This window comes from Sus scrofa, chromosome X, assembly GCF_054392235.1.
Source record: "Sus scrofa isolate SSC_HxYL_T2T_F1_AM1 chromosome X, Sscrofa_HxYL_maternal_Yorkshire_Landrace_v2.0, whole genome shotgun sequence".
Taxonomy (NCBI): Eukaryota; Metazoa; Chordata; class Mammalia; order Artiodactyla; family Suidae; genus Sus; species Sus scrofa.
This window is the reverse complement of record NC_139401.1, coordinates 77,351,295-77,375,544: the sequence shown is the minus strand read 5'-3', so window position 1 is coordinate 77,375,544 and position 24,250 is coordinate 77,351,295. Positions and strand designations below refer to the sequence as shown.

At 35.3% G+C, this 24,250-nt stretch overlaps 1 protein-coding gene across 1 annotated transcript in view; it reads left to right on the top strand.

Moving 5' to 3' along the window:
- The window catches only part of RPS6KA6 (ribosomal protein S6 kinase A6), a 206,716-nt gene that overhangs the window by 4,513 nt on the left and 177,953 nt on the right, over positions 1–24,250 (top strand). The window lies entirely within an intron of this gene.

Sequence of the window (24,250 nt, the reverse complement as noted above, 5' to 3'; positions counted from 1 at the left end):
AGATAATTACAATGTTTCTAACATAAATGCTGTGTGTAAGATAATGGGAAGAAATAATAAATTTGGTTGGCTACACATTGAATTTGAAGTGACTGAGAGATTTCATGTAAAGATGTTTAGCAGGTGTTCAGAGATTATATTCAGAGCTCGAGAGAGTGGTTTGACTGAAGATACTGATTTAGGAGTTATCAGTATATAATGGAATGGTTGAAACTATATAGGAGTAGATGATTGATTGAATAAGAGAGAGAAAGAGAGTGAGAAATAAGAGTATCTATATTTTAGAGATGCTCAGAGAAAGAGAAGTTATCATAGAAGACTGAGGAAAGTTCACAGAGTTAAGAGGGAAACTAAAAGGTACATTGGGAGAGAAGCTAAAATGAAATATAGTAAATAAAGCCCAAGCTTATTTTGTAGTCTTTCAGACAAAATCTGAAATGGATTATCCTATTGAGTATTTGGTGTGAGCACTCTGGTGTAAACATTTCCTTGATGAAATCTATAAGCCACAGTTGTCTAGAACTTTAAAACGGCAGTCCATCTTTAATCTCACCTTTCATTAGTTCTATTCTGGGAAATGGCCATTCATCTTCTTTTTTTTATTTTTATTACTCAATGAATTTATTACATTTATAGTTGTACAATGATCATCACAATACGATTTTATAGGATTTCCATCCCACACTCCCAGTGCATATTCCCAGCCCCCAAACTGTCTCCTTTGGAAACCATAAGTTTTTCAAAGTCCGTGAGTCAGTATCTGTTCTGCAAAGAAGTTCATTGTGTCCTTTTTTCAGATTCCACATGTCATTGATAGCATTTGATGTTGGTGTCTCATTGTGTGACTAACCTCACTTAGCATGATAATTTTTAGGGCATTGATCTCTGAGCAAATAATGTGTCTCATGTGAGAACTAAATGTTGCTAATTTCCGGAGTTCCCATTGTGGCACAGAGGAAACAAATCCGACTAGGAACCATGAGGTTGCCATTTGATCCCGGTATTATTCAGTGAATTGTGGTGTAGGTCACAGATGCTGTTCAGATCTGATGTGGCTGAAGCTGTGGCATAGGCCAGCAGTTACAGCTCTGATTAGACCCCTAGCCTGGGAACCTCCATGTGAAGGGGATGCAGCCCTAAAAAGAGAAATAAATAAATGTTGCTAATTTTCATCATTTAATCATTTGGATAACTAAGTGTAGATGAAAGAATGTATTATTTCCTATATAAGTGTAGAACAAGTAATCTACCAAAAGAAAATGGTCACATTGGCAAAGTTAAGGGACATGAACAGAAGAGACCACATTGTAAATCCATACTTTCAGAAACATTATTTATCATACAAGCAAAAGCACACATATACACAAAAACTCACCTTTTGCTCCAACACAAAGGAATGATATTCAATTTCCCCAAAGTAACAGGTTTTCTCATGCCTCAAGACTTTTCCATGTGCCCTTTCCTTTGCATACAATAAATTTATCTTCCTCTTTCCTTGCTTTCTTTCCCTCCATCCATGCTCAGGACACACACAAATTCTCATTTTCTCTCAAAGACTTATCTCTCAGAAAAATCTCCAAACATCCCTTTCTCTCAGCCCATCCACTAATTACCACAACACTGAGTATTGTCACTTTTCCTTTACTTAAATCATGTTATACCTACTGTAAAATTTATCACACAGATATGCTTTCATTTATCCATTCTCCAGTATTATTCTCCTGTTAGATGGTTTCATTTTTAAAAACTCTTTATTCTTGGAGTTCCCATCGTGGCACAATGGAAACAAATTCGACTAGGAACGATGAGGTTGCAGGTTTGATCCATGGCCTCGCTCAGTGGGTTAAGGATCCGGCATTGCCATGAGCTGTGGTAGTCGCAGATGCAGCTCGGATCTGGCGTTGCTGCAGCTGTGGTGTAGGCCGGCAGCTACAGCTCCGATTAGACCCCTAGCCTAGGAACCTCCATATGCAGCAGATGCAGCTCTAAAAAGACAAAAGACAAAAAAAAAAAAAAAAGAAAAGAAAGAAAGAAACTTTTTATTCTAAAACAGTTTTAGATTTACAGAAAAGTTGTGAAGACAGTAAGATAGTAGAGTCTCCATAAACTTCACACCAATTCCCTCTATTGTTAACACTTTACATTAATAGGTACATTTGTCTCCACTGATATGGATACATAATTACTAACTGAAGTCCATACTTTACTCAGATTTCATAAGTTTTTATATAATGTTTTGTTGTTGTTGTTCTGGGTTCCCATCCAGGATATGGCATTACATTTTCTAGACTGTTTATTGACATAAACTACTGTGTTTTGTTTGTTCTACTATCACCACTACCTAGTAGAGTGCCTGTAAATGCTTAAGAAGTATTTGTTGAATTGATAGAACAAATGAATACATAACTAGGTGAAAATACTATATAAAATAACACCAGGTATAGAGTGATATTTTCTCTCTACGGAAAGATAGATAGATAAAATTAGAGAAGAAAGTCAAAAGGTAATATACTTCCCAGCAAGGACAACATTTATCTCTCTTGAGAGAGATATGATTAGAGAATAGATTTGCAAATTTACACCAAAATAAAAAAAGTATATACTGCAGATTTCATACTACACTACATGTTAAATCTCAGTTACAAAATCAGATATTGCAAATAACTGTGAAAGTCAACTGGAAAAATGATCCATCAAAACAGAAAATTAAGTAGTTAAATGGTGTACTAATTACTTGTATTTACCTAATACTTTATTCTATTCAGAACTTTTACCCATGTATTATTTTACTTGAGCTTCATAACAACCTTGTGAGATATCTTAATATTAAACGTTTTAAATGCCATTACCAAGAATAGTGACGTGGTGAAATTTACAACTGTCAGATTAGCACGCCACCACCCAGCAGGAGCTAATGCCTATCAATTATGCTGGCAGGGCTCAGGTGAACAGAGCAGAATTGAGGTGAAACTCTTGAGGATTCCTCTACCTATGTTCACTTAGGACATTGTGAAAGGAAGATCTCATAAATTATGTGGGCAAAACAAGGCTGTTGGCAGCTGATTTCTATTTCTACATAGAATAATTGTGGATGAGACCATTTTATACCCAGGATGAAGTCTAGGATCCTCCCTATGGAGTTGGTCCCAGGCTGGGTCAAGAAAGAGGATAACATAAATGAATAATCAAAATTAGTACATTAAACAGAGATTAGGTCTGATAGATTAGGTCTGGAGGGAACAAATTGTAAAGGAATCTTCTGTGGCAATATGATTTTATCTGGGGAAACAAAAAGGAAGATTTTATCTGGAGAAATGAAAAGTAAAAGAATGGAGTGTGGCGTTTGGCAGAGATATCTTTGTTCAACTGAAATTTTTAAAGAAAGAGCAGTTGATCCTGTACCAAATGGTACAGTGGGGTGGGGGGAGGATTTCCCAAATGCATCAATTGTGCTAACTGAAGTTTGTAGCCAAATATTTCTGGCAACAGGGTAGTTAAAGTCTTTTCTTGAAACACTTTGCACAGAGTGAGCTAGTCTAGTTTTAAATACTCCCTTTGGGTGTAAGAATATATGCATTCTTTAGTCTAGGAGTTCCTACCTCCCCACCAAAAAAATCTGTTTTAGAGAAAAAGCATTCTAGACTGGAAAAGAGCTGTAGGACCTGGAAATTGTCACTCTGATTTGTCCTTTGGGGTCGTGCCAGCCTCCTTGCAACATTGCATTTGACCATAATACAGACAATTCAGGTTTAATGGGGAAAAGTACTGGCAATGTAAAACAAGTTTATATTATCATATTTTACTTATGATTTTATTTCTATAAATATCCTTATTTATTTTATTCATTTAGAATAGACTAAGGCAGGGAACAATCATAAATATTTTAGCTATGAACAAGTTCTTCTTCCAATGATTGATTGAAAAAGAAGACCTGCCAGAACTTGTGTCAGTGATGACACACAGTTCTTTTCTATAATGGTTATAAGGTCGGTTGATTAAATATTTTCTGGCAGCTGGATTTTTATCTCTGAAAACAAGATTGGATTATTTATCATAATGAATGAATATTTCTAAGTCAGGATCATTATTCAAATAAATGGGACCCACCATATAAAATTGATCAAACTCTAACTTATCCATTAGGCATGTAAATCAAAATACAGATTATCTTTAGAAGTACAAGCAGAAAAGTAAAAGTAATTTGCTTTTAAAATTGCAAGCATATTATCTTCTATGCTAGATAGAGATGATCTGATCTAAGCAGAGCCCTTTGCTTCTGATTAAGATTTTAATGCTGGTTCTAATCAAGCTGAGATCAATCGTGTGTTCTCTTTCTGTAATTCATATGAAACGAATGGATGACATTAATTCAGGCCTGAGTAGATGGATAGTTATATCAGAGTAAGACAAGTATAACTGAAAAGTATCTTTAACTGAAGAGTTAACATTGATGCAAAGACTGGGTAAATAAATTCTACAGACCCTACTCACTTACCTAGTCATTTGTGTGGAGTTTACCAAAGTGGCACCTGCCCGAAATTTCTGTAGTGGGAGAGAGATTCAGTACGCAAGGAAGAAAAATATACCATGTGTGGGTAAAAGGACTGAGCATGTCCTTTGCCAATAGCAGATGGTAGCTATGAGTGGGCAATTGCGAAGGCCTAATAGACTGATGAACTCTGCATATTTGCTGATGTCAGGCTGAAATTTTTTACTGACTACATGTACTGTACTGATTCTTTCAAGTTACTGGAAGTTACTATTGCAAGACAAGTGATTTAATAGAGATTTTATGATAGCCGCTACATTTTCAGGGATTTGAAGAGAGTGTGGCCCTAAGTTGAACTTTCCTTTAAGATAATTTTTAAGAGCAGTTTTAGGCTTACAACAATACTGGGAGGGAGGTATAGATACCCATATATCCTCTGCCCCTACACATGCATAGCATCCCCCATTATCAGTATTATCACCAGAATGGTAATTTTTTTTTAACCAAGGATAAAGCTGCATTGATACATAATAATTATCCAAAGGTAATTGTTTACTTTAGAGTTCATTCTTAGTGCTGTATATTCTACATATTTGAAAATATGTATAATAGCATGTATCTGTCATTATAATACCATATAGAATATTTTCTCTGCCTGAAAAATCCTCTGGTCCAAAGTTCTTTCTCTTTTTTTTTTTTGGCCGCCCCCACAGCATGCAGAAGTTCCCCAGCCAGGGATTGAACCTGTTCCACAGCTGTAATCAGAGCCACAGCAGTGACAATGCCAGATCCTTAATCTTTTGAGCCATGAGGGAACTCTTCCTTTTACATAAATTTTTGATGATCTCTATCCTTTCATAGCTTAGCTACCACTTCTCTACCCCCAATGACTAAAGGAGATTTCACAATGCTATCTTATCTAGGCGATGTAAATTATTATCATAGAACATGAGTAGAATTGGAAGATTTCCATATGTAACTTGATGTAACATGAATCTCTTCTTTATTTGGATCAAGCATCTTATTGGGAGATGTGGCACATTTTTTCAAATTCTTTATATTAAAAACATGCTTGTTGGTCAGCAAGGAAATATTATTTCTACCACCTTAATAAAATTAGCATACAATATTTTCTAAATAATCCATCATCCTTTCTATTAAACATACTCAGATATTCTAGCATCTTCTTGTGTTGTATGGATAATAGCAATCAGAACATATGATTAACATTGTTTATGTAAGGATGGGAACTCAGAAGAAAGCATGATAGGCCATATGCCATTTGAGGTGAGTAACTGGAGCCTAACATGCCCAATGGGATGGCCACTTTTTTTTTTAGGGCCGCACCTGCAGCATAGGGAAGTTCCCAGGCTAGGGGTTGAATCAGAGCTACAGTTGCTGGTCTACACCACAGCTGCAGCAACACCAGATCTGAGCAGTATCTGCAACCTGCACCGCAGCTTGCAGCAACACTGGATCCTTAACCCACTGAGCCAGGCCAGGAATCAAACCCACATGCTCATGGATCCTAGTCAAGTTGGTTTCCACTGAGCCACAACGGGAAACTCTAGGGATGGCCACTTTGGAATAAGTTTAGTTGCAGATAATAAAAGGACACACTGATAGGCAGGTGGAAGTGTTTTGAAGGCATAGTGACAGCTAGTAGTTGGTAATCAAAGCAGTAATAGGGAGGTAGTAAATAAGTGTTCCCTAAATAAGATGAGGGCATAAGAAGGGAAAGACTGGCATTCAGGAGATCAAGCAAGACAAGGAATGAGTGAGAAAGTGTCAAAAAGTTAGGGGGCTGTGCCTGGTGAGAAAGGAATGAAGTAGTAAAGAGAGAATGCAAAGAGAAAGGGTGGGTTCTTGAGGGAGGAATAGTGGAATAAGGATGTGGAGAGAGTGCCAAGGGGCTCAGGAAACCTGAACATAGTATAGGGAGAAAAGGAAATGGGAAAGCAGAGGCAGGAGGGTGTTGGGAAAGAAGGGAAGGGATATTGAAGGAGATGGGGTGTTGTGGATGCAACCAGCTGGTTATTACAAATTTTATGTATTTCATGGAAAAAGGTGGATGGTGCCTGTGAATAATTTAACTTCTGTTGAGACATTTATTTAATTCCTTTTTTTTTCTCCAGTGAGTATAAACAATGTTACTCCTCAAATTGGGGGCATAAGCAGGGTAAATAAATTATATATGTAAATAATGTATTAATAAATAATTACAAGTCTTTCACTACTGATCTATCTTCCAAAAAAGAAGATTAATTAAGATTAAGCAATGGAATAATTAGTAATGCCATGTAGCCACCTGGTTGGGAGGGATTTCAGTTACTGAGCAGACTGGTGTTAAGGCTATCTTTTCTCTTCAAAGAAGTTTAAAGAGTTGCTTTTTTTCTGAAATATTTCCATCTTGAATTAATGATAATGTGAAAATGTGCTAATATGATAATCAGAGTTAGTAGCCCAGGCCTAAATGGTCATAAGAAACTACAAAAGGCAGTATGTAAGAAGTAGCATTAGCTCTCACTTCAACTATTTCCAACATCAGTATTTATGAAATCTATACATACAGCATATTTATTTCTGTGAAATTGATATGAATATTACATTTTGAAGACGTATCTTTCCCAAACATACATTCTTAACCATATATATTTCAAACACTTTCCAAAGGAAATGAATCTAAGAGCATTCAAATAATGATTTTTATTCCTCTTATATGTTTACTGAATATATTAACTGAATGTGAGTAAAACATATTTTAAAGAGGTAAATAATTTATCTTCCATTTAATAAAACAGTTTAAGCTCTATAGTGATCACATTTTAAAAATACAAATAAAGGTTAAAATACCTAAATTTGAATGTGCTCCTTTCTGAAGGTATCCATAAAAATCTGTTTAGATGGAATAGTTGATCCTAGTGTGTAACACATAAGAGCTATTCCTCCAGGCCTTCTAATTTAGGATGCTATGCACTCTTGTAGGGAATATGTTGCTCTCACTACACAGATACACAGGACAGTCACTCAGTATGTTAGTGGGAGGGAAAAATTAGGTGACAAAACAAGCTATTGCTGAAAAGGATTTGAGGTGTTTTTATGTAATCAGTGCATAAACACCCACATGCATAACCCAGGTAACAAGGCTAGTTTGGTCATAAGATTTCCTATGCTTTAAATACTCTCCTTGGACCTCAAAATGCCCTTTGCGAAATCCACTCTTTGTACTTCTTTACATATTCCTCAATGTCCTTTACTTTATCCTCTATTTTTCATATTTTGGTGTCTGTGTGTGTTTTTCCTTTTTATTGGCCTGTTTGATGGCCTTTTAAAAAGCCAAGTTTATTTGAAAAATAGTTTTTATACAATAAAATACTATTTTTAGGGTACAGTTCTATGTTTTGATAAACACATATAGTCATATTACCATAAATTCAGAACTTTTCCATCACTTACCAAAACATCTAGCCCTTTGAACAAAACCCTTCCCTTCACTTCCAGTCTCTGGTAACCACTAATTTGTTTTCTTCCCCTACAGTTTGCCTTCCCTAAGTTGTCACAAAAATGGTATAATAGAGTATGAAGCTTGTTAAGATTTTTTTCACTTGAAGTAACATATTTGCAATTCATTCAAGTTGTTGCTGGTACCAGTGGTTCCATCATTTTTATTTCTGTGTAATATTCCTTTTAATGGATGTACCACTGTCTGTTTATCCATTTTGCAGTCGAAGGGCATTTTGGTGATTTCCAGTTTTTGGAGATTATAATTAAAGCTCCTAGAGTTCCCTCGTGGCTCAGCAGGTTAAGGATCTGGTATTGCCACTGCTGTGACTCTGGTTTCAGCTATGGCGCAGGTCCAATTCTTGGCCTGGGAACTTCCCCATGACATAGGTATGACTGAAAAAAAAGTTACAAAGCTGCTATAAATGTTCACATATGGAGTTCCCATCGTGGCTCAGTGGTTAACGAATCTGACTAGGAACCATGAGCTTGAGGGTTCTATTCCTGGCCTTGCTCAGTGGGTTAAGGATCTGGCATTGTGATGAGATGTGGTATAGGTCACAGACATGGCTCAGATCCAGCATTGCTGTGGCTCTGGCATAGGCAGGTGGCTATAGCTCCGATTAGACCCCTAGCCTGGGAACCTCCTTATGCTGCAGGTGCAGACCTAGAAAAGACAAAACAAACAAACAAAAATTCACATACAACATTATGTGAACATATATTTTCATTTCCTTGGGTAAATCTAAGAGTAGGGTGCTAGGTTATTTGATAATTGTGTGTTTATAGAAAACAGCTGAAATGTTTTCCAAAGTGTCTGTAAAATTTGCATTCCAATGAGAAACCTAAGAGAGTTCCAGTTGTTGCATGTTCCCTTTAATATTTCATATTAAATTGGAACTTTTTCCTTGTTTTTTTCAGTCATTCTAATTGGTACTGTCTTTGTCCATTTGGGCAGCTACAATGAAATACCATAGATTGAGAGACTTAAACAACAAAAATTTATTTTTCACAGTTCTCAAGGCTGGGAAGTCCAAAACCAAGGTGCTGGCAGATCTGATGTTTGCTGAGGGCTCACTTCCTGGTTCTTAGATGACCATCTTCTCATTATATCCTCACATGGCAGAAAAATGATGAGAGAACCTTGTGGAATCCCTTTTATAAGGGCACTAATCCCATTCATGATGGGTCTACCCTCATGACCTAATTACCTCTCAAAGTTTCCATCTCCTAACAGCATCACATTGGGTGTTATGCTTTCAAAATTTGAATTTGGGGGGTAAACAAACATTCAGTCCCTAACAGGTGTTCAGTGGTATCAGGTTTCAGTTTTCATGTGGATTTCTCTAATGACTAAAGGTGTTTAGCAGTTTCTTTTTTATTTTTTTCTTTTTGCATTTTTTTTTTGCTTTTTTTTTTTTTTTTTTTTTTTTGCTTTTTTAGGGCCGCACCTGTGGCATATGGAGGTTTCCAGGCTAGGGGTCCAATTGGTTCTACAGTTGCCGACCTAACCACAGCCACAGCAACATCAGATCCCAGCTATTTCTTCGAGCTACACCACAGCTCACAGCAATGCTGGATCCTTAACCCACTGAGCAAGGCCAGGGATTGAACCTGCAACCTCATGATTCCTATTCAGATTTGCTTCTTCTGCACCATGACAGGAACTCCAGCATTTTCTCGTACGCTTTTTTTTTTTCATCAGTATATTTCTCAGATGCTTTTTTTTTTTCAACTGTATATCTTTTTGGTATATGTTCAAAACATTGGAACTTTTAAAAATTATTTTTCTTTTTATTATTGGGTTTTGAGAGTTCTTTATTACTCTGGATACAAATCTTCTGTCAGATATGTAATTTACAAATATTTTCTCCCACCCTTTGCCGTATCTCTTCATTCTCTTAATAGTTTATTAAAGAGAACATATTTTAAATTTTGATGAAGTCCAATTTTTTCTTTTAAGGATCATGATTTTAGTGTCAAATCTAAGAAATACTTGCCTTAAAAAGGTCACAAAATTTTTCTTCCTTTTTGCATTCTTTCTTCTAGAAATTTTATAGTTTTAAATTTTACACTCATGTTTATGATCTATCTTGAATTACTCTTTGTATATGCTACAAGGAATGGATCAAAGTTCATTTTCTTCTACATGGCACCCAATTTTTACCCCACCTGTTGTTGAAGTCTATTCTTTCTCCATCAAATTGTTTTTCCAAATTTGAAAAAAATCACTTGATCATGTATATATAGTTCTATTTCTGAATCTATACTGTGTTCCATTGATCTATCTCTAATAAAACACTCTTGATTAGTATATTGTTATGTCTCGAAATCTGATAACTGCACATCCATTATCTCTATTTTTTTAAGAGTTGTTTTGGCTATTCTAGGTCCTTTGCCTTTCTGTATTCATTGTAGAATCAGCCTGCAAATTTCTACAAAATTGTGCTGGGATTCTTATTGGAATTGCAGTCAATCAATAGATAACATTAGAGACGATTAACATGTTAATAATATTGAGTCTTTAACTTTAAATCCAAATGCAGTGCATTTCTGCATTTATATAGGTTTTCTTTGATTTCTTTCACCAGTGCTTTGTAGTTTCATCATACAAAACCTGAAAATATTTTGTTAGATTTATATCTATGTATTTTACATTATTTTATAAATGATAGTTTATTTAGTATTAATTTCCAATCAGTTGTTGCTATTATATAGACATAAAAACTTTTTTACATATTGATCTCATAGTCTGTGATATTGTTAAATTCACTTACTAGTTCTGGTAGATTTTTAATGTACATATTTGGTTTTTCTATGTAGACACTCATGTTTTCTATGAATAGTTTATTTTTTCCTGTCTAATCTATATGCCTTTTAATTATTTTTCATTTCATAATGCACTGCCTGGAAGTGTCAAATAGCAGTGGTGTGAATAGACATTCTTTTTCTTATTCCTGATCTTTTTTAAAAATTGGGTTAACACTGGTTTATAAAACGATATGTTTCATGTGTACAACATTATATTTTTACATATGTATACAAGGCAGTGTGCTCACCACCAAAAATTTAGTTTCCATCCATCGCTGTATGGTTGGCCACCTTTGCCTGTTTCACCTTCCTCCCAAGTCCTTCCCCTCTGGTAACCACCACTCTATATTTAGCATCTTACATGTTCATTTTTGTTTGTTCACTTGTTTTTGTTTTTATTTTTTTTATATTCCACATACAAGTGAAATCATAGGATATTTCTTTCTCTGTGACTTATTTCATTAACGTAATACCCTCAAGAGCCATCCATATTGTCACAAATGGCAAGATTTCATCTTATGGCTGAGTAGTATTCCACTGTGTGTGTGTGTGTGTGTGTGTGTGTGTGTGTGTGTGTGTGTCTCACACCCTTTTTATCTATACATTGGTTGGTGGGCCTTTAGGTTGTTTCCGTGTCTTGGCTATTGTAAATAACACTGATGAACTTGATCCTGATCTTAGGGGGGAAAGCATTTAGTATTTTATGATTGAGTATGATGTTAACTGTATGATTTTCATAGATGTCCTTATTCAGGTTGAAGAAGTTTCTTAATGTTCTTAATTTGCTGTTTTTTTTTTTTTATCATGAATGGATTTCAGATTTTGTCAAATACTTTTTGTGCATCATTGAAACAGTAATATGGTGTTTTTTTTCATTTTTAGTCTCTTAATTTGTTGATTTACATTGATTGTTTTTTCCATTGTTGGACTAACCTTTTATTCTCATGAGAAATTTCTCTTGGTCATAATGCATTTTTAAAAATTTATTTACGGACTTATACTTTGGAGAAGATATTTGCATCAATGTTTTTGAAGTATACTGGTCTTTATTTTTATTTTCTTGTAATTTGTCTTTTTTCAGTATCAGATTAATACTGGAATTAAAAATAACTTGGAAAGTATTTATTTTATTTTATTTTATTTTATTTTATTTTATTTTCTGGAAGAGCTTATACAGAATTGGTATTATTTATTAATTAAATATGTGTTAGAATTCACCAGTCAAGCTATCTGGGCTTAAACTTTCTTTGTTGGAAAGTTTTTAACTATGAATTCAATTAGTATAATAGATACAGGAGTATTCATGGTATCAATTTATTTTTATTGATATATACTTCACATACTATAAAATTCACCTTTTTGAAGTGTAGAATTTGGTGAATATACAAGATTATGATGCCAACACCAGTGTATAATTCCAGCACATTTTCATCACCTCCAAAAGAAACCTAGTATCCATTAGGAGTCACCCACACAACTCCCTGAAAACTACTAATCTACTTTCTATCTTTATGAATTTGCCTATTTTGGATATTTACATAACTGGAATAATATAATATGTGGTCCTTTGTGTCTGTTCTTTCACTTAGCCTAATGTTTTCAAGATTCATCAATGTTGTATTATGTATTAGTACTCGATTTATTTGTATTATTGAATTATATTCCATGAGTCTTGAGTGAGTCTATATTACTTGTTTCTTTCAAGAAACTGTTCACTTTTGGGAGTTCCTATTTTGACTCAGCAGGTTAAGAACCCAACATAGTCTCCATGAGGATGAGGGTTCAATCCCTGGCCTTGCTCAGTGAGTTAAAGATCCTTCATTGCCACAAGCTACAGCATAGGTCTCAGATGCAGCTTGGATCTGGTGTTGCCATGGCTGTGGTGTAGGTCCCAGCTACAGCTCCAATTCAGCCCCTAGCCCAGGAACTTCTATGTGCCACAGGAGCATCCATTAAAAAAAGAAAGAAAGAAGCTGGTCACTCTTATCTATTGGATTTATGGATATAAAGTAGTTTTTAATATCCTTTATTGTAATTTTCATATCTGTAGGATTCATAGTGTTAGTGCTTCAGTTTTGATATCTGTAATTTGTGCCTTCTATCTTTTGTTCTGGATTGGTGAAATTATTCATAGTGGCTTGTAAATTTGATTCATCTTTTCGAGAACTATCAGATTTTCATTTTGTTGACTTTATTTCTTGTTTTTTGTCTTCAATTTCATTGATATTTGTCTTACATTTTATTATTTCCTTCCTTCTGCTTTCTTTGAGTTCAATTTTCTCTCCTTTTACTACTTTAATAAGGTAGAACTATAGGTAATTGATTTGAGAAGTTTCCTCTTTTCTAATATAAGCTTTTAATGCTATCAATTTCTTTTGAAGTATTAATCTAATTTTGAAGGACAAAAACATTCGTACAATGGCAATGTTGGATATCTTATTGTTTTTACAAATAGGCATTTTAAAAGCAATTTTAAGTTCACTTAAAATTGTGAGGAAAATGCAGACATTACCTATATACCCCTGCCTGTGTATGTGCACAGCTTTTCTATCAGCATCTCATAACAGCTGCATTTGTTACAATTGATGGACCTATGTTGAAACATCATTATCACTAAAGTACACTGTTTACATTAGGGTTCACTCTTGGTGTTGTACATTCTATGTGTTTTGATAAATATATAATGGCCTGTATCACACAGAATAATTTAACTGCCCTAAAAATCCTCTGTGCTCCATCTATTTATCCTTTCCTCCTCACTAACTCCAAATAACCATTGTTCTTTTTACTGTTTCCATAGATTTGCCTTTTCCAGAATGTCATATAATTGGAATCATATAGTATATAACCTTTTCAGATTGACTTCTTTCATTTAGTAATATGCATTCAAGTTTCCTCCATATATTTTAATGGCTTCATAACTGATTTCTTTTAGAACTAAATAATGTATTATAAGAATATATCACATTTGATGTATTTATTCACCTACTGAATGAGTCTTGGTTGCTTCAAAGTTTAGACAATTGTTAATAAAGCTGCGGTAAACATCCATGTGCAGGTTTTTCTGTAGACATAAGTTCTCAATTCTTTTGTGTAAATAGAAAGGAGCACAATTTTTGGATCATATGTTAAGAGTATGTTATGTTTTGAACATACATGGCAAACTGCCTTTCAAAATTGTACCATTTTGCATTTCCAACAACAGTGAATGAGACTTTCTGTTGTTATACATCCTTGACAACATTTGACATTGTAAGCATTGAGTATCTTTTCATGTGCTTATTGGCACATGTTTCCTATTTGATGGAGTGTATGTTCCAGTAAATTTCCTGTTGTTAAGTTAGATTCTTTGTTTTTTCCTCTTATTGAGTTCACAGAATTTTTTAATATATTTTGAAGTAAGGCCTTTGTCAGATATGTAATTTGCATATATTTTCCCAAGTTTGTGGCTTATGTTTTCATACTTTTTTTATGGCCACATCTGTAGCATATGGAAGTTCCAGGGCCAGAGATTGAATCCAAGCCACACCTGTGACCCATGCTGCAGTCAGAATCTTAACCCACTGTGCCACAGTGGGAACTCCTGTTTTCATACTTTTAATTTGGTCTTTTGCATAAAAAGAAAATTTTAATTTTGATGAGGTCCAATTTATAAATTTGTTCTGTAAATAATAGATTTGTGTCAGATTTAAGAACTCTTCATCTAGGACTTGTGACCCTAAGTCACAAATATTTTTCTTATATTTTCTTCTAAGAGATTTATAGTTTTTTTAATGTTATTTCCCAGATACAATTTTTTTTCTACTGTACAGCCTGGTGACCCAGTTACACGTATAGGTATACATTCTTTTTTCTCACATTATCATGCTCCGTCATAAGTGTCTAAAATATTTCTCAGTGCTACACAGCAGGATCTCATTGCTAATCCATTCCAAAAGCAATAGCTTGCATCCATTAAGCCCAAGCTCCCAATCTATCCCACTCCCTTCCCTTCCCCCTAGGCAACCACAAGTCTATTCTCCAAGTCCATGATTTTCTTTTCTGTAGAAAGGTTCATTTGTGTTGTATATTAGATTGTAGATATAAGTGATATCGTGTGGTATTTGTCTTTCTCTTTCTGACTTACTTCACTCAGTGCACTGTTGGTGGAAACGTAAGCTGGTACAAGCACTATGGAGAACAGTATGGAGGTACCTTAGATAGCTATACATAGAACTACTATAGGACCCAGCAATCCCACTCTTGGGCATATATCCAGACAAAACTTTCCTTAGAAAAGACACATGCACTGCATGTTCATTGCAGCACTATTCGCAAAAGCCAAGACATGGAAACAACCCAAATGTCCATTGACAGACAATTGGATTAGGAAGATGTGGTATATATACACAATGGACTACTACTCAGCCATAAAAAACAACAAAATAATGCCATTTACAGCAACATGGATGGAACTAAAGTTTTATAGTTTTAAATTTTATAATAGTTTCCACATTCAATTAATTTGCTGTTGCTTTTTATTTGGTACAGGCAAGCATGGTGGTGGGACAAGGGGATTTCTCTGTTGTCCTGGTGTAGCCTCCATTTTAGACAAGCCTTGTGTCCCTAGCTTACCAGGGTGGCATTTTTGTCAGCAATACTGCCTCTCTTCTGCATGGCAGCTAAATTTTGCCTCATATCTTTAGTGGGCCTTTGAAGGGAAATAATTGTCTGCCCTTTCTCATTGGTAGGAAGCCTCTAATTGCCTGGATCTAAGACAGCTTTCTGTCCCTCTCCTAAGGATTAGAGGGATTTTTTTTATTACCCTTCCTCAGAAGCAGTGGGTGTTCACAAGTTTTCTGAGAAGCAACAGTGTGTGCTGCCTTACCTTCCTCCACCATCCAGTAGCATTTTTGCATAATTTTTGTCTTTTCTGCAGCAATGGCTTCCCCCCTTCTAGGTTTGCAATGTTCAGAGAGGCTTTATCTGCTGTTCTGCCCTGCTGCCCATCTTTCTCATGAAAGAGCAGTAAGTCTGTGGAGAGTGGATGACAACTTCCCTGGTCTTTGCAGTTCCAAAAAGTTTTATGATCATACAGCTCCACATTGGGACTTCAGAAAAATCATTACAAAATTTATTCAATTCTTCTTACTGTTGTTATGTATGTCTTCTACCCCAGTGTTTTCTTATAGGTGAAAGAGTGCTAGCATTCTTTCTCTCTTTCAAAGTCTTGTCTTTGATTTTTAGGCTACTCTATTGCCCATGATTTCAGATTTCTGATGGGATCAAGAAAAGTTATGATTTTGTTGTTTATTTGCCTATTTTCTTGTTGTTAGTATGGAAATATTAGCAACACTTTTTCCACATCTTAGGCTAAAGTGAAATTATGCACAATATCTTTTTAATTTGTTTAAAGAATGTTTAGGAAGAGGTCATACAGGAATTTCCTTTGGTGTCATATCTCCTTGATTATAGGCCTAGTTATCCATTTTAGTTCTAACATGTTAATATTTTGTTATTTTTATTAAGTAAGGCTTTAACTCAAATTCTTTTCTTGAAATAGATTAAAATCCTTAAGATAAGAAATGCCATTGTAGGAGTTCCCTTATGGCACAGCAGAGTGATAATCGGAAGTTATCACTGCAGTGGCTTGGACTGCTGCTGAGGCATGGGTTCAAACCCTGGTCTGGGAACTTCCACATACCATGGACAAGTCCTAAAAAAGGAAATGCCATTGTAAGAACTCTTAATAATGGTTGATTTTACTAATAATAGAACTTCCATATAAACCAGTAATCCCTCTAAAGGGTATATACCCAAAGGAACTGAAATCAGTACTTTAAAGATATATTTGCCCTTCCACGTTCTAGTAACCTAAATGTCTATTAATGGATGAGTGGTTAAAGTGACAGTTGGAATATTATTCAATCATAAAAAGAAGGGAATCCTTCCATTTGTAACAAGGTGGATGAATCTGAAGGACATTATGCCAAGTGAAATAAGCCAGAAACAGAAAGAAATATACTGCATGCTCTCACTTATATGTGGAATTGAAAAAGCCAAATACATAGAAACTGAGAGGAGAATGGTAGTTACCAAGGGCAAAGCAGTGAAGGGAATTGGGAGATCTTGGTCAAATGGTACGAAGCTGAAATTTTTTAGGATGAATAAATCCAGAGATTATCTACAACATGATGACTCTGTATTGAATACTGGAAATTTGCTAAGAGAATATATTTCAAGTGCTCTCATCACACACCAAAAATGGTAACTGTGAGGATATGTTAATTAGTTTGATTGTAGTAGTCCTTTCATTCACCGTGTGTATCAAATCATCATATTGTACACCTACACCTTAAGCATATGCAATTTTTATTTTAAAATAGGTTTTAATCTTACTTTAAATTTACACTTCAATATACTAGATCATGCTCAAAGATGTAGAAAGCAAAAAAGTTAGGTAGAAATTGTGTTGCCTTTAAGGATTTTTCATATTTGTACAGGTTGTATTTTCTAAGAGTATGCTAAGGAATTACAAGGTTATTTTGTACAACATTCACTTTGAAAACTTCTTGACACTAGAATTTAGGTCAATTCAATAAATAATTTAGGAGCTAAATGAATTCTGAATCATTAAATGCAGAAAGAAAATAATGAAAACAATCCTCAGCTTTAGGACAGAAAATCAATTCTTGGCTTTAAAAGTCCTGTTTTGTTTAGAAATATCAGGCCCTGACATAGGCTTACTTGGGATTATAGATGTCTCTCATAGGAGTTCTGAATGTTATTTGGAACATTTAAATAATCCTCCACCGCCTAGTATTCAGGGACTCAACTTTACATAAATGTGTGGGCTTCCTGAACATTCAGAATTCTAACAGGGAGTGATGCTCTAGATGGGACAAAAAAATTGGCCAGCTTAGTTGAGGCCAGACAAACTCAAGGCAAATTCTCTTCCAGGGAGCTATCCAGGGTACTACACCACATCTACCTGAATTTGTTCTGATGCATTGGACAAGAAACCTCTGCCCATATCAATTTCTACCTATCTTCCTAATTTCAATTTGCTTATTTATGATTTGTTGACCACAAGTAATCTAGATGCCTACGGCCTGCCTCTATTTGTGCGCAGTCTGGATCTGAATAAATATAGATATTCTTTTCTTCCATAGCCACCTCCAAATTTGCCTATTTTCCCATTTGAACTTCAAAAAAAAAAAAAAGACAAGCACTTTTATTACCTTAACTATGTATACTGATAATATGTTGTTATTAGCATGTCAACAGTTTTTATATAATGAGGTCTTAAAGTGCTTCAGTGGGGTTTGTACCTTACATAAGATTTCCTTTGTTGATTCCTTTGCAGTTTAGATTTGCATTTACTTTCCAATTCTCTATTCTTTTTTTTTCTTTCTTTTATTTTTTTTTTAGGGCCACACCCACGGCATATGGAAATTCCCAGGCTAGAGGTTGAATCAGAGCTACAGCTGCTGGCCTATACCACAGCCACAGCAACACCAGATCTGAGATGCATCCGCAACCTACATCACAGCTCATGGCAATGCTGGATCCTTAATGCACTGAGCAAGGCCAGGGATTGAACCTGCATCCTCATGGATCCTAGTCAGGTTTATTATCCACTAAGCAATGAAGGGAACTGCTCCAATTCTCTATTCATTTTTGACATGAGTTTTAAAAATCTGAAATTCAAATGAATCATACTGGCTTGTTAAATAAAATTACTCTCTAAAGTATCTGTCTCTTATTTTGGCTAATTATAACTTAAAAGAGTGGTTCTCAAAAGTGTGGTCTCAAGACCAGCAGCATCAGTATTACCTGGGAACTTGGTAGAAATGCAAACACTCATTTTTCAGTACAGATTTAATGGATCAGGGCTTTGTTTTGACAAAGTCCTGCAGTTGATTCTGATGCATACTTACTAGAGACTTAGAGTACAATGTTAATAAGACAATGCTCATAAGTCTGAAATTATCTGGTTCAGTTTACCCTAATTCCTATTTAGAAACTTTTAATACCAGGGGAACCTAGCAAATAGGTATGGATGGGCTCAGGGAAATTTTTTATCATTATTTCAGTCATGGGAATTCTAATCACAGGTTTTTAATGCAGATGACAACAGTTTTGCAAATTATATGCAAAAAAACCAGTCTGAAACTAGGTAAACTGGTAGATGCACAAATTTACATCTTTACTGCCTTACAGATTTATGAGTTATATTTGAAGTCTGAGTAAGGTAACATGGCTACTCTCATATCCTTAATCAAAGAATGAGCCAAGAATGAAAATGAATTTTATCTGAAGGAACTCTCCTCAATGAAGTTCTAAGATTTGCAAGGGACCCAAATGAAAAACTATGAATTAGGGGAGAGACGTCAAATAACGAGTCAAATTAGTTGTCTCTACCATTGGTGAACAATGATGTGAAGAATGCGGGCAGCAAGATTACCTTCACATCTGGTGTTACTGCTTTGCTTATAAAATTGTATGTGTTTTGTCAACTATGGATGGTTATTATTATGTCATCCTTGGAATTCATTTCTTGTTTACTATATATAGTAAATATTGTTTACTATATATAGTAATATATATATATATATATTATTCTAACATTTTGGAAAACCCACAACAGTTTTTTCCCCCCAGAAAATATCATTATAACCAAACAGTTTGGCCAGATTTAAAGAGATTTAGAAATAAAAAGAAAATTAAAATTTTACTTTTTTATATTTTTCATATATATATATATATATATATATATATATATATAAAATACAGCAGAGCTCCTTTGTAATATGTACCACTGTAAAAATTAAATGAGTTGGAGTTTTAACTAAACTATGACATGTAAGTATATTTCATAAACATCTTAGGTGTTAGACTAATAACAATGGTTACTATTCTTCCCCCTCTAGAGTATTATTAAGGGATTTCATTCTATGTGTACTATAAACTTTAGTTACTATCGAGAAAGGAATAACTACTAAAATATGATTATATTTATCATTTTTTACTGTTTAATCTCTTTCAACAAAAAGACAATAATGAACTTACATTTTGCAACTATGTGTGAATTACTCCTCCTTTTAAAATTGATTTATAGGGAGTTTCTTAGTATTTTCAAAGAACAAAAGTTATATGAATTTTACTGTTTAATCTCATTCAACAAAAAGACAATAATGAACTTACATTTTGCAACTATGTGTGAATTACTCCTCCTTTTAAAATTGATTTATAGGGAGTTTCTTAGTATTTTCAAAGAACAAAAGTTATATGACACTCCTAAGGAATGATTTAAAGATAATGAGTATTTGTTAAAGCTTAAAATTTCTTGTTTCTGTAATCAGATCCATTTTTATAATTTTAAATCAGAATATCTCCAAAACAAAAATGTTTGAATATTTTTCTAATTGTGCTTTTACGCTCTGTGTTGGGTTATTATTTCCCTACTATTTGGGTTATAAACTTTGGGGAAATAGAGAATACTGAGAGATATATGTTTATTTGCATAATTAATTATCCCCAATATGCATTACTTTGTATATGTCACAGTTTAGGAATCAGAACCACAGTGTGGAATCTGTGGGTGGTCTTTGATCAGCAGATCAAAGACCATTGGTTCCTATTTCACACCCCCTTAGTGGGCCAAGAGGAGTTGTTTTTTATCTCCATATGGGTCAGTTAACTTTTTTCAGCAAAATTGCATGACCACCCACTTTCACACCTGACCCTGGTCAACCAATGTGTGCCATTTGTCACCAGGTAAAGAAATCTGTAGAGGTTTAAGTGTACCCTTTCCATAGTCCTGGAAATACTCAGAAAAAATGCACTAATAGTGGTCGGATCCATCTCATCACCTTTCATGATGAACAATATACAAATTAGAAACCATATCCCAGTTCCAGAACCACAAATATGGCCTAATACTGTGTAAACTTTTAATGCTAAAGTAATTGGAAATCCAAAGATACATAGGCATATAGAAATTTTGAGGTTAAAAATGCCTTAAACTGAAGGGAAAGCAAAAATTTCTGTTCTGTATACTTTGTAGAAGATTGAGTTCACGTCTTCCTTAGTGCACGCCTTTGTATTGAAGTAAAGTCATTGTGTTTTCCACCAACAATTCAAGGGTCTTTTGGGCTAGTAGAAATTAGATCTAAAAGGCCCTGATTACTAATAACTTAAGATCAGATAATATGATTTTGTTACAGGGAGTCAACACAGAACAAATAAGCCTTAAACTCCACAGACTTAAGTACTATCAGCTTTAACACAGTGTCTGGCTAAAGTAGAGGAGTCTTATTTGTCCAGACAACATATTTATTGAGCACCAGCCATATACTGTGAATGCAGAGCTTTACTGGTTAATTCACTAACATCAAACACCTCAAAGTTCACTGGTAAAGAAAGATAAAGAAGTGCTGAAATTAGTATATGGAAAAGACATTATGGAAATACAGAGGAATGAGTGACTAATTTATCCCATGGATGAATGCAAGGAAGGTATGAAGAGGGGAAGTTAAAATCAGAGAGGCTTCACAGAACATTGGACAGACATGGTTTTTTTTTTTTTTTTTTTTTCTTTTTTGTCTTTTGTCTTTTGTCTTTTGTTGTTGTTGTTGCTATTTCTTGGGCCGCTCCCACGGCATATGGCTTTTGTCTTTTGTTGTTGTTGTTGTTGTTGTTGTTGTTGTTGCTATTTCTTGGGCCGCTCCCACGGCATATGGAGGTTCCCAGGCTAGGGGTTGAATCGGAGCTGTAGCCACCGGCCTACGCCAGAGCCACAGCAACGCGGGATCCGAGCTGCGTCTGCAACCTACACCACAGCTCACGGCAACGCCGGATCGTTAACCCACTGAGGAAGGGCAGGGACCGAACCCGCAACCTCATGGTTCCTAGTTGGATTCGTTAACCACTGCGCCACGACGGGAACTCCCCAGACATGGTTTTAATTCTAGAGCTTTCATTTAGTTATCTGTTAGGTCTTGGGGAAATCACTGAACTTTTTCCAGGTTCAGGTTCCTCATTTATAAAATACAGAAAATATAAATTTTTACAAGGTGTTTTGAGAGCTAAATGAACTCATTAAGAGGATACAACTGGAGCATAGTGGGCTTTCAGTACATAGTAGTTAATATTTACTATTAATATTGACTACTAAGAGAAAGTCGTCTAGGAAGACTAAGGTAGGGAAGAGACAAAAACATGTGCATACATTTGACTGGAATATGAAGTGGTAGATGAAGCTAGGAAGATAGAGGCCAAATGGTGAAAACATTTAAACATTTGCATTCAGAGCTAAGGAATTTGGATATTTTGCTGGAGATGGTGGAAGAATCATTGAAGAATTTTGATCACTGGGCTGCCAATGAGGAGGATGGATTGGAGAGAGAGTATAAATTTAGTCAGAGAGACCAGTTAAGAGGAATCATTGCTATCATTACCTCAAGGAAATGTTTCACAAGGTGAACTGAGGCAACTGGAATGGGAATGGAGCAGATATTTAGAAAAATATTTGAGATAGAAGAAAAAACAATTGTTAACTGATTGAAAGATTTGATAAATGGGAGTCTATTAAAACCATTGAGTCGAGGAAGGAGTTTTAATTATTTTTTAATGATAGAGATGTGTATAAGCTTATATGCTAAGGGGAATGTTGAATGAATGAACATATATACAGGTTAAATTTTATATAGAAGAAAACTAATACATTCATTGTGAGGAAGCTTCTTAACATAGGTGGTGTGTATTTATCAAATGTGTAAAACAAGAGAAGAGGACAACTTCATTCATTCAAAAAATATTTACTGATACCCATTATGTTCCAGGCATTATGCTAGGTGCTGGAGGGAATACATAAATATATCATATACCACATGCTGATTGGTGTTATGAAGAAAAAAGAGGGGTGAGGCTAGATAGTTATGGGGATGGTGTTTTAGAAAGGATGGTCTTAGATTCTGAAGTGACATTTGAGCAACAAACTAGGAGGGAGGTGGAGGTTATTCATTATTCTGGAGAAGACTAGGCAAGGAGCAGGTTGGTTAGGGTCGAATCAATAATTCAGTTTGAATGGGTTAAACTTCCCTTCCCTGTTAGTTATCCAAGTTGAATAGACAGTTGCATGTACCAGTCTTGATTTCAAGAAAGAGTTTATGGTTGGAGATAAAATATGAGAGTCCTCAGCATATTGATGAGATTTAAAGCTGTGTAATGGGATGGGATAAGGGAATAGCTAGAATGTTGGTAAAGGCCAACAGGTTAAGGCAGGTCAAGGACTGAATCCTGAAGTTTCAACTTTTAGAGATTAAGAAGATGAAGGATGATCTAGCAAGGGACATTGAGAAGAAATGGTCAATGATATAGGAGAAAAATGTGCAACATTTTGTTCTGAAGTGCAAGTGAAGAAAATATTTAAAGAGAGAGCCACGAACTGCATCAAATGCTAATGAGTGGTTCAGCAAGTTGAAGTCAGTAATAGCATGCTTTTTGCTGATAGGAAAGGTCTGTCAGAAGGAGGAAAATAGATGATGCAAAAGGGACAGGGTGGGGTGGGTTGAGGGTAGAAGAGATGAGATCCAGTGCTCAAAAATGTTGGCCTAAGAACCCTATCAGTTCAACCAAATGGGAGTTTATGTGGCTGTGCGTACACACTCACATATTTAAACTGTTTATAGTCCCATGTTCCCCCTACTTTCAAAGCTTTCAGTTTTACAGAATCATATTTATAAAGCTCACTTTCTCCCTGGGATATAAGCAGAGTAGTGACCTACTGGTGATTTTTGTTTGCAATTCGTTGACAATCTTTGTGGCCCCCTCTACTTTGCTAGCACTAGATGCTAGATGGTGAAATAAGTGGAGGGCACAGTTAAGTGTTTTCAGTGAGTATAGCACCACAGCTCTAGGTGTAGTAGGTGGAAGAGGGTGCTGTTTTATGTCTACCATTAGAAACCTCTCCAAGGTGCTGAGCCAGCTTAGACATTGTTGTTTTTTGTTTTGTTTTTGTTTTTTTAGAGCCACACCCCTGGCATGTGAAAGTGGCCAGGCTAGGGGCCCAATTTGAGCTGTAGCCGCCAGCCTATGCCACAGCCACAGCAATGCCAGATGTAAGCCATGTCTGCAAACTACACCACAGCTCATGGCAACGCTGGATCCTTAACTCACTGAGCAAGGCCAGGAATTGAACCTGCATCCTCATGGTTACTAGTCAGATTCATTTCCGCTGAGCCATACTGGGAACTCCCCAACTTAGTCACTGTTATAGTTGCTCTTTTAAGTTCTTCAAATGTGTCAAATGCAGAAAAAATTTTAACATATTTTTAATGTATTTTCTTAAGTGTTTCCATGAAAAGGATCTTGATTGTCTCCGTGTATGAGACTATACTTTGTTAAATCGCTAGTGCTCGGTGGTAGTGTGTGGCTTAGAGTAGCAAAGCAGTAAAGGTTTCATTT